The sequence below is a fragment of the Miscanthus floridulus genome, chromosome 6 (assembly GCF_019320115.1).
Source record: "Miscanthus floridulus cultivar M001 chromosome 6, ASM1932011v1, whole genome shotgun sequence".
NCBI classification, from domain to species: domain Eukaryota; kingdom Viridiplantae; phylum Streptophyta; class Magnoliopsida; order Poales; family Poaceae; genus Miscanthus; species Miscanthus floridulus.
Window position 1 is genome coordinate 10,432,018 of NC_089585.1, and position 11,301 is coordinate 10,443,318.

General features: G+C 48.7%; 1 pseudogene; it reads right to left on the reverse strand.

The window, feature by feature from the left end:
- Nucleotides 1-5,527: 5,527 nt before the first annotated feature.
- Nucleotides 5,528-6,927, reverse strand: LOC136457604 (probable aspartic protease At2g35615; annotated as a pseudogene).
- Nucleotides 6,928-11,301: the final 4,374 nt, after the last annotated feature.

Sequence of the window (11,301 nt, forward strand, 5' to 3'; positions counted from 1 at the left end):
GCATGGTTCGTGGCGACGTCGAGCAAGTCACGGGTGCTACGGGGCTTCAAGCAGCCAAGCTTGTGGATCAGGGACTCACAGGTTGTCCCGGAGAGGAATGCGTTGATTGACGTCCGCATCGAGGACATCAGGGAGGGTGTTGCATCTTTTGGAGAACCTACGGATGTAATCCTGTAGGGGCTTGCTGGGCTCCTACTGACAGCTCTTGAGGTCCCAGGAGTTCCTAGGGCGGACATACGTCCCCTAGAAGTTCCCAACAAAGACCCTCTTGAGGTCCGTCTAGTCGCGAATGCTGTCTTGCGGGAGAAATTCAAGCCATGCTCGAACATGTTCCCCCACACAGATAGAGAGGTACTGAATGATGAAGTGGTCATCATCCACTCCACTGGCTCAGCAGGTGAGCCGAAAGTCTTCAAGCCATATACCGGGATTCGTCTCCCTGGTATACTAAGCGATGTTGGTAGGCAGTTGGAAGCGCTGTGGGAACGACACTTTTTGGATGTGTCAGCCAAAGGCTCATCGTCCTAGGACATCCGGGCTAGGACTTTGGTTGTCTAGCCGGTGACCATGCTTAGGGTGTGTCTCACCGCTCCCCTCGATGGCCCGGCTGAGGTCTGTGTCACCTACCCTCATGGCCACCCGATGGACGTCATCATCATGCTAGGACCGACGCCGGTTGTTGATGACGCTGCGAGCGTCTTGGTTTGGCCCGAGCCGCTTGCGCATAGGCGACCGGTGCGGAGCGGGCGCCAAATCATGCTAGGGCATAGATGCGGCCTCTTGTGCCATGCTTGGTGGCTGTAGCGGTGAGTGGGTGGAGCGATTCGTCTGGTGCGTCTCCGCTCCCCTGGTTGGGATAGAGGCCACGAGTCGGTGTCGTGATGTGGAGCTCTCCGCCTGTTGAAGGCGGCAGTATCCACCAGTGCCCGGAGGTTCTGGTGGATCGCCTGTTCCTAGGGGTCGTTCGGCTCGAGAAGACCACGTAGAAGCATTGCCGCGGCGGCGATGTTCTAGCTAGCCCGAGCGAACTATGGGGGGTCGTTCCCTCTGTCTATGATGTTGCGCTAGACCTAGCGGGCGCGACACCGGGCACCGCTCCCTGGTTACATGCATGGGGCGCAGCGTGGTGCACCGAGCGCACCAACGTAGCTGGCAGTTGGTTCTATCACCATTGTCGTAGCTTCTCGCCGTGCTCTTGTGCAAGCACGAAGGTCCCCGTACGAGGGTCCAAAGGGGTGTGAGTCTGTAAGGATTCCGCTACCATCGACGGCTGTCTCGAAGCGTCTGCCATAGCGCACTCCTAGGACAGATGGTGGCTAGGTGCTATGTCGCCGATGCTAGAGCCATCACTCCTATCCACGTCATCTATGAGTTCATAGAAACAGGTGGGAGCATAGCTTGCCATCCCCACGAATTTAGATGTGAGAGGAGGCAGCGTCAGCATTTTTTTGAGCCCTCGGACATACATGTCCATAGGGGACGCAAGGCCATAGGGAAACCGGTCGTACGGTGGTTGTGATGTGGACAACGCGGTCCCCTCTGGATAATCGGCGGAAGATAGTAAATAATAGTATGTATATTACTCACAGTGGGGTTTGAGCAGAGCATTTGCTCAGATTGAAGCGCAGGCGCCTCATCATTGAAGTCGTCAGGAGTCTCGGAGCCGATGGAGGGGATCCCTCCAATGGGCGTTGGAACAAGTGCCTCCTCATAGAGGTGTAGTACGCCGAGTCGGTCGGCGATGAAGTCTAAGCTTTCAAAGAGAAAGGCCTAGGACGACTCAAAGATAGGTGGAACCCACATCCCAATAGGTGGGAGTGCGGGAAAATCTAGCAAGCCAAAGTGAGTCGTATCGCTGAGCCTACCATGGCGAAGATGGCGGAAAAGTGGGCCATCTGATGACCAAAAGTATGAATATATAGCTTCTTTCCCCACGGACGGCGCAAACTTTCGGTGCAAAAAGTGACCAACACGTAAATATTTGTAGTTTTGTTGTATGTTGTGATCGGATATGGCCTAGCACTCAATGACATAGTGTTTATACTGGTTTAGGCAACGTGTCCTATGTCCAGTTTAAGTCGGTCAATAACTTTATTCCTGAGCCCAGGTGCTCAAAGTTTTGCTATGGGTTACAAACGAGAGGGAGTAAGATGGGGGTGCAAAAGGTCCGATCGGACTCTGGTCTGAAGGCCCAAGAGTGACGAGAGCTCCTACGTGCGCTGAGTGTTTGAGCATGTGCTCGAGGTTTGAACCTAGTGGTTCTATTGTTGTGTGTGAGTGAACTGATCAATCCCCTTGTTGGGAGAGAGCGCATCCCCTTTTATAGATGAAGGGGACAGCCTCACAAGCGAGAGATAAAGAGTACGTATGCTACTAAGTCTTGTTGCTCACGCCGTTGGGTACAAGATGATGGTAGACTCCCATAACACTGTTGTTGTCAGACGTATGTGGGAGGTTTTACCGCATTCACCATGTATGATAAATGACGGCGCCCATAACACTGTTGATGCCAAGAGGTATGTGGGGGGGAGCCTTACCATGTTTGTCTGGTATGGGAGTTGATGGCGCCCACAACACTGTAGGGTAAATGTCGGCACCCACAACACTGCTTGGGTTCTGACATGCCTGGAAGGTTATAGGGCACTCTTCTGACATGTCATGTCCGGTACTGTCCTATAGGTGTACAAGGTATGGTCATCGGTATTGCGGTTGACTTGAGTGCCTTGCCTTACTTGCTTCGTCTGTTTCCTGGTCCTCACCGAGCGGGCATCCTTAGTCGGTTGGTCCTAGTTGGCTCTGACTGCGCCAGTCGGGTGAAGAGCTATAAGTAGGGGTTCGGTGCATCCCCGATCGGAGACGTGGGTCGGAGTTCGTAAGCGGTGTTTTGGCCAGGCCTTTCGGTCGAAGAGGTGGGCCGGAGTCAGAAGCGAGCTCTGTTCCTCCTTGGCCAGGCCTTCCGATCGGAGAGAGGCAGGCTAGAGTAGGAAGCAAGCGTTGTTCCTCCTTAGCGAGGCCTTCCAGTTAGAGATTGGATCGTCCTTCTGGCCTGTCGTTTAGGTGTTTTGGGCCGGCCCAGGAGTTTGCGCGTTGTTCGCAACATCATATGCTAGGCCAAGCTTTTGCTAGGAAGCCGGGTCCATGAGAGACCCCGAGTTTATGAACTCGACGCTAGCACTAGGTAACTCACGAGTAGCCCTAAGATCAATTAGAGCAAAGCTCCATTCACAAAGGATTTCGAGTTGAAAGTGAATGGAGGGTCAAATAACTGACCAGATACTGGTCTGGTTATGACTGGACGCTGAAGGGTGAGTCCGGTCAGTTCATTTGATCAACTAAAGTTGTCTTGTTGCGACCGAACGCTGAGTGAAAAGTGACCAGACGCTAGGTGCCTGCGTCGGTCAACTTGAGAGAAGTTCCAGAGAGGGAGTTTTCTGATCGAACGTGTCCGGTCAGTGCTGGACCGGACGTGGTCAAGATCCGGTAACTGACCGGACGCTGAACAGCGAAGTGACCGGACTCTGGGTGCCAGCGTCCGGTCAAAATCAGTAAGGTTCCAGACAGCGTTTTTCTTGAAACGGACGCGTCTGGTTAGTGCTGAACGGACGCAGTCAGAGTCTGGTCGAACTTAATGGCTCTTTCTGACACAATGGTGGGAATAACTGACCGGAGCGTCTGGTCACCATGACCGAAGCGTCCGATCACCCGCAGAGTGATGACTCAGCCTCGAAATATTATGTTTTAAAAGAGGGGGTATAAATACTTACTCCACTCGTCCAAGGGAGGTCTCTTGCCCATTTATTCAGCTGAGAAACACCCTTGAGAGTGTAAAGGAGAGCAAGAGCCTAGTGAGGTGATTGAGATTTGAGACTCCAAGATTAAGGCCTCATTAGTGCAAGGAGAGTAGTAAGTGTGCATCCATCCCTTCTCATTAGGCTTATCGTGGTCAAGGGAAGAGTTTATGCTTGTTACTCTTGGTGATCGCCATCACCTAGACAGTTCGGTGGTGATTGGAAGTTCAGTGATCATCCGACGGAGCTTGTGGATGAATCCAACTCAAGTTGTGAGTGGTTGTGGGCGATTCACTGCGGCGGAGTAAGTTAAAGAATTAGCCCGTAGAGAGCACTTGATCCTTGCGTGGATCAAGGGGGAGCTACACCCTTACGTGGGTGCTCCAACGAGGACTAGTAGGGAGTGACGACTCTTCTATACCTCGGCAAAACATCACCGCATTTCTCTCCCTCTCTTTACTTTAAGTATTTACATTTGAGCAATTCATTTTATGTATTTACATTCCTAGAATTGTCATGCTACAATAGGATTGGAACTTAGGGTGCAAAACTTTTGTGCGGTATATCAATAGAATTACATTTTAGGCACAAGGGATGAAGTGGGCTAAGTGTAGAACTTAATTATTGCAAAGAATTTAGAATTAGCCCAATTCACCCTCCTCTTGGGCATCTTGATCCTTTCATACACCTTACAATAAATTATTTTTTGTTTCTATGTACAAATTATATTTTAGTTTTAAATTTTGTGAGGTGACAGAGGATAATCATATTTTGTGTCTTTCATCATTATGTTTTATACGATATTGTATCTCTAGTGTTAATTTATTATTAAATTTTCTAAGCTATCAAAATAGTGGTGAAAATTAAGATATATTTTTCTAACATATCTTATGATATCCTCCATCACATCATAAAAGTCGATATTAAAACTCACTTGTGGTGAAGTAAAAATAAACAAATCATATAAGTGGTAAACTAGACCAAATGAAAATTTCCTTAAAAAAAAAGTAGACCAAGTGAAATGGTTGGAAAGAGTAAATTGAACTAAATATTACTTAGGGGGTTAATCTGAACATATGCTAAACTTGAGGGGAGTAATTTGATTTTTTTTTTCTTTTTTTTGTGCCTTTTAGTTGTTTCCTTCCATTAAATTAGGTACTGCATGTCAATGACTTCAATACTTTGGCAAGTGTGTAGCAAAAGTGTCCGCAGATAATTTGAGCACTTGACTTAGGCAATTGTGCCAAAAAAAAAAAATATCGCAACATATGGGCTTTAGCATCGTCCTTTCTCTCTCGGCTTTAACATGTATAATATAGGCCAGTTCGGCCTGCTGAATCTTGACTGAAAAACACGGTTTCTGGTTGAATTGTTACCAGAGAAAAACACTGTTTCGGCTGAAAAAAAAAAGCCAAACAAGCCAAATATGAGGTAAGTCGAACGGGGCCATAAAGTATAAGACTACACTTATTTCATGTTTGGGCAGCGCTACAGGTAAATGGTTTAATATCTATTTTTTTTTTTGTCTTCTCAGGCAACAGGACACAAAAGATACACTTTCTGTAAATAAGTCTATAGGAGAGAGGATACTTATATTTATGTTGTGCTTTTGCTGTAACTAAAAATAAAATGGGTCTCTCGTATCCACGATCTATTTTGGATTTAACACGGTCACAGATTTTTCCTTATGTCAAAATGATTTATTCTAATGTGTTACAGGGGTCCGCATGGCGGTTGCATCAGCTGGAGGCCGACGAGCGGGTGCAGTCGGCGGCGCGAAGGTGACCGTTCGCGCGTCGAGGTCGTACCCGACGTGGAAGCTCTGCTGCGCAATGTTGCCGAGGATGGACACCGGCTGTGACTCCGACACGGGCACCAGCACCAGGCACAGCGTCCCCTCCTGCAGCAAACGAGAACGTGTTCTCCGGCCGCAGCGTCACGGCAGCGCCACCGCCGAACCGCAGTGTCACGTCCGGGATGCCAAAGTCCTCCGTCTGGGACTTCCCCTGGACGTCGTAGCACAGCTGCAGCAGCTGCTCCGGCGGCTGAACCCGCTGCAGCTTGATCCGCCGCTCCAGCTCTGTCACCAGCGGCTCCAGCAGCCCCGGGTCGAGGAACGTCAGCGTCGTGCCGGAGTCGACGATGATGCGGGAGTCGTGGGTCGCGACCTCCTGCCCGCCGACCGCGACCGACTCCAGGGCGACGGTGTAGTACGAGTCCACATCCGACGGCACCAGCGGCGTCGACGCCCGCGCCGGGCTCCGACACGACTGCCCTGGAGCCGAAGTTGAGGGTGGACGACGAGTTGGCGTCGTAGGACGGGGATGAGGCAGTAGGAGAACCTGCGGCCGATGTGCGTCGCGGCCCCTAGCTGCGACACGAGGGAGACGGGCCCGGCGCCGAGCCCGACCAGCCGTCGGAGCGGAACGTGCCGGCGCTGTCCGTGGAGCAGCCGAAGTTGACGCGGGGCACGCGGACCTGGGCCCTTGCCGCCGCCGTCGACGAAGCTGAAGGTCTCGGTGGACAGGGACTCCGATCGTGCGGGAGCCCGTCGCCGTACGAGTACTGGTACTGGCACTCTGAGTCCGCGTCGCAGGACGCCTGGCTGAGCGCCTGGCCACGCGTTGGACTGGCAGCTCACCTGGCTGTACGTAGACGAGCGGGAAGGTTGGAACACGACGTTGCCGTCGGCATCCGCGTCCGCGGGGCCGTCGCCGCCCACCGCTGCCGCCGTTGCTGCTGCAGTTCACACCACACGAGGTCGCTGCCGGTGTCGGCGATGGCGAGCAACTGCGTCGGCGGCCGTACCGACGTTCACGTACATCAGGTACTCGAACGACCTGGTGATGATCTTGGACCTCAACGCCGCCGTCGGCCGCGGACACGGGCGCGGCCGCGGGCGACGCGCCGCTGTAAGAGCGCCCGAGCACCTCGCCCTGGAGCGAGCGGCGCGCGGCCGCGAGCGCCCGGGCGTGCGGGGACAGCGCGGGGGTGGCGGAACGGCGACCTGGCGGAGTCGCGGTGGATGAAGTCCACGCTGAACCCGCCTTCACCGGCAAACAACAGAGGCCGTGCAGGTGCAGCCTCGTTGCCCGGCGAGGAGGAGGGTGAACAGAAGAAGCATAGTCGTCGCTTCCATGCCGTCCTGCTAGCTTACTACTAAACTGGAACGCGGTAACCCCGCAGTGATTTGGGATGGGCTAATGGCACTTGCCGATACTAATAGGCGAATTACCGTAACGTACTTGGTAACTAGTACATGGGGAGGCCAGAGGATGAGTTGGGAACTTGATGATGTTGATCTGGGCTGTACCTGTATATCTGCAACCTTGATTACTTGCTACTATTAGTTGATCCAAAATGGCATAAGGTGATAGTGCCGGCAACATGGCCAGATTCGGTCGATTTTGGAGAAGAGGCGATGTGTGCGTTATCATTCATTTTGGTGGAAACTGAAGATTTTAGAGGCAGTAATTGATAAGAAAGATCGCATATCAGTGCATGATTACCATTGCTGTTTTGTTAATGCCAAGCAATAAAAGTTGGATCTGGAGGATCGGCCATTCGCATACCTAGTGAGAGAAACAGTAATTAGCTTCCTCCAAAGGCCTCTTCACTCTTTTAGTAAAGGAATCCTTAGATTGAATGAAGTAGTGGTGTTAGTGGAAAATAATTCATGGTTCCTATTTTTCAGCTTCCTCTTGTAGTCCCTTCATTTCCATGTGCCATCGAACCGGAGGAGTGTGGCCGCAGGCCTGGGCCGCCCAACAAACTGATCATCCCCACAAGTATTCATTCCCGTGCGTCTCTTGTTGACATGGAGGCCCACGTAGAGTCTGTCGGCGTCGGGCCGGCTGTTTGTGGCGCCCAACGGAAACGGCCCATGTGGTATACGGGAGCGGGCAAGGTGACTGGTTGTGGGCCTGTCGCCTTGTGTACCGCTACAGCCTTCGGGCCTGACACCGATGTGCACGGTGTGCGGGCCGCTACTACTGTGGCTAGACAGTGACAGGCTACTGTGCTGTGTTGGGGAGGACCGGAGGATGCCATATTCCGTTTGCACTGTTTACATATAAGTATATGCATGCCTGCTCAAGCCAGGTGGAACGCACATTGTGAACAACCGAGGCAAATCAATCAGCCAGCTAAATATTCATTCATCTCGTAGCGGTGATTCATGCACATTCAGGTCTGTGCGGAAGAAGGTTAGGCGCAGCAACCTCTGTAGCCGCCAGATAAGGTATTTCCATTTTCTCCTTTCCATTGATTTTTCAGATGATTCGCTTGTTGGTTTTAGTCAAGAAACTAAATCAGCTCCAGTCGGAACTTATCAGCCCAGAAATCAAACAGCGAACATGTTGTTTGTAAGAATAAATCCATGCAGAGATACGGTAAATCCATCTGGTTCTGGCTAGTTAGTGCTTCCTTTCTTTAGTATATATGGACAAATCATTGCAGGTGCTTCGTTTCTTTAATCTAGGCAAGATTGTTATCGAATAGACAATTTTTTTTGTTAACTAATATATAGGAAATCTTGAGATTTGGCATTGTGGTGTTAGATTTTTTTTTGTTGACAAAATTAGCTCATACGGTATATTTGTATTCCAAGCTATTTTAGTTTATTATATTACTAATTTCATCTTTCTGTGAACATTTGCATGTGTTATTTTGACTATCTGATCATGAAGAATGGAAGGCAAGGACTGTCTCGTCATGAAGAATGGAAGGCCGACTGTTGATTTTATAGTGGCTGGACTGTTCATTTTATAAAAGCTAGAAGCTGATAGTATATTGCTCTAGTGCTATGTTTTAGTAAACATTATTTAAGCTTCTCGTGTGCTTGTGATGATTATTCAAACATTTCCTAGTGAGAATGTATATGGGGCATTTTGACTAACATACGGCTGCAATCTAAACCGCTACCCACAACTGTTACCTAACAATTTGTAATCAATAAACTAAATAACAAGCTACTAGTTTTTTTACCCACATCTTAGTTGTGAACCCAACACTCTAAAATTACCACATAATGTGGCTAGCCATAAGTGTGGCTGGTCCCTAACCTTAGGTGTGCCTACTTGTGACTGGGAACCAAAGTAGCTTTACGTACAGTACTACTTACCAGTTTCCCACTACCGCTATCCAAACCTCAAGTGGTGGTGTGAAAGGAGGAGATTGGTACCGGTTGTACTGAAGTGGAGTACCTACTCCGTATATTGCTAGAGCACAGCTTCAGCGTTTCGTATGTTCAGGTTTTTACAGCTGAGAAAAATATTATATTGCTGATAAGCCAGATAAGTTAACGTCTGGTTTAGTTTCATCCTAAATTCCCAAAAAAGTCACATCGAATGTTTACGGCCCGTGCATGGAGCATTAAATGTAGACGAAAAAAAAACTAATTGCACAGGTTAGTGGGAACTTACGAGACGAACGTTTGAGCCTAATTACTCCATGATTGAACACTAATTGACAAATAAAAACAAAAAGTGCTACAGTATCCCCAAATTCCAACTTCCTATAAACTAAACACGGGCTAAAATGAACCGGGTTTGTACTAATAGCTGCACTAGTAGTATTACAGGTACTACTACTGTAGTAATTTAATGGAGCACGTACCACGGACTTTCAGAGTGGTGGCAAGTCGCTTGCAAATTGGGCATCGGATTCGTGTGCTCCTCACTGAGCCGACAGGATGTACGTTGACTGACTCCAGCGGCTGCACCTTCGTGGCAAGCCACTCGCGGTCCGCCTCTCGTTCCACGGAGAAACCGAGAAACGCCAGCTTTGACCGGGTGAGCGTGTTTGTTTCGCCCCAGTCGGCATGCAAGCAGGCAGGCCAAAAGCAGCACAGGATCCTGCTTTGACACCACGATTGATGCGCAATAGAATGGGCCATTTGCGTGCCCGGGCAAGACCAAAACTTCCGGTAGCCTATTTCCTGTACTAGGGTTTAGGGCGAGTTTAGTTCCTAAATTTTTTAAGGTTTGACAACTTTAGGCACTTTCGTTTGTATTTGATAATTAGTATTTAATTATGGACTAATTAGGTTTGAAAGTTTCGTCTCGCGATTTCTCACCTAACTGTGTAATTAGTTTTTTTCGTCTACATTTAGTACTACATGCATGTGCCGTAAGATTCGATGTAACACTTTGAGGTGAAAATTTTTAGGAACTAAACATGCCCTTAGTACCAACGAACCAGCAAGTGAATGACAGGGTGCGAGATTTCTTCCCTCTCCTTTTTTTTTTCCTTGAAAGCGACAAAAGGAGAAGCAAGTGGTCATCAGAACAATGGCTTGAGCAGGAAGCGCCAAAAGAGAAGCTGCAGTGGTCAGGCAAGCATGCATGCAATCGATTCGGCATTATTCTGCGGAGTTCCGAGTTCCAAAAGACACAGTGGGAGAGACTCGCAGGCATTGGATTCTTGTACAATGACCATCAGAATAATGACTTGTGCTGTTGAGCAGGAAGCGCCAAAAGAGAAGCTGCGCCGCGGGTGGTCACTGGTCACGCTTGTTCGGCTGGTCATGTTATGGCTTATTTCAGCTTGTTTTAGCTTATTCTATCTCACAGAATACTATTGAATTATTCGAAATCATCTAAAATCTACTATGCAGTCTACCAGCCAAACACGTGATCCCTCCTGCTTTTTTTGGCATTTGTTTGTTCGCCCCGTGATTCACGCCACACAACCTCACAGCTCAAAGAGACAGGCGCTATACGCCTACACTGACACCGGCACACCGCAGCCTTCTTGGAACAAATACCATGCCCTGATTGGATGCTAATGAAATTAACATGCTAAGAGCAAGTTTAATAATACAACCAGAAGCTAACAGTAAGTTTTTTTTATAGTCTTCTCTTAGCCCATTCATACAGTAGTTAGCTCATTACTACTAATATATGGTCCATTTGTCTCTCTCATAAACTTTCTTAGTTCTTACCCTTAAACCGGCTATCAGTCCGCTTCTGCTCTCTCTCTCATCTCCTCTCCTCTCCTCTCTCATCCTCATCAGCATTTAGCCAGCTTACATCATGCTATTATACATGCTCTAAAATCAGCCTTCTCAGCAAGGTGCAACGTGCAAACATAACATGGTGCTCTGCTAGCAAATAAAAGCTCCAGTAGTCCATTGTATAAACTTGATAGCATATACTCCCTGCGTCTCAAAATAAATGTATTTTCTAGCTATGTACACAGATAAACACTTGCACATAGACAAACACTTGTTGAACCCAGCACTTTGTTTATTGGAAATAAAGCGGGGGGAACTTTTTCTCTAAAAAAATATTTTATTTCAGGGCAAAGGTAATACTAAAGGGGCTCCACACATAACAAAAATGCCCATCTTATTAGTTTTCCGTAACCAGATACAATATTTTGTGTCCTTTAATTGTGCTTTTTATTCTTTACACATGTTGCTCAAATAAGCAACTGGTTCCTAGAGATGCTAAGCTAGCACTACTGCTCCAATGAATTGCACGTCTCCTGCTATTTCTCTCTCTTCTTCGGA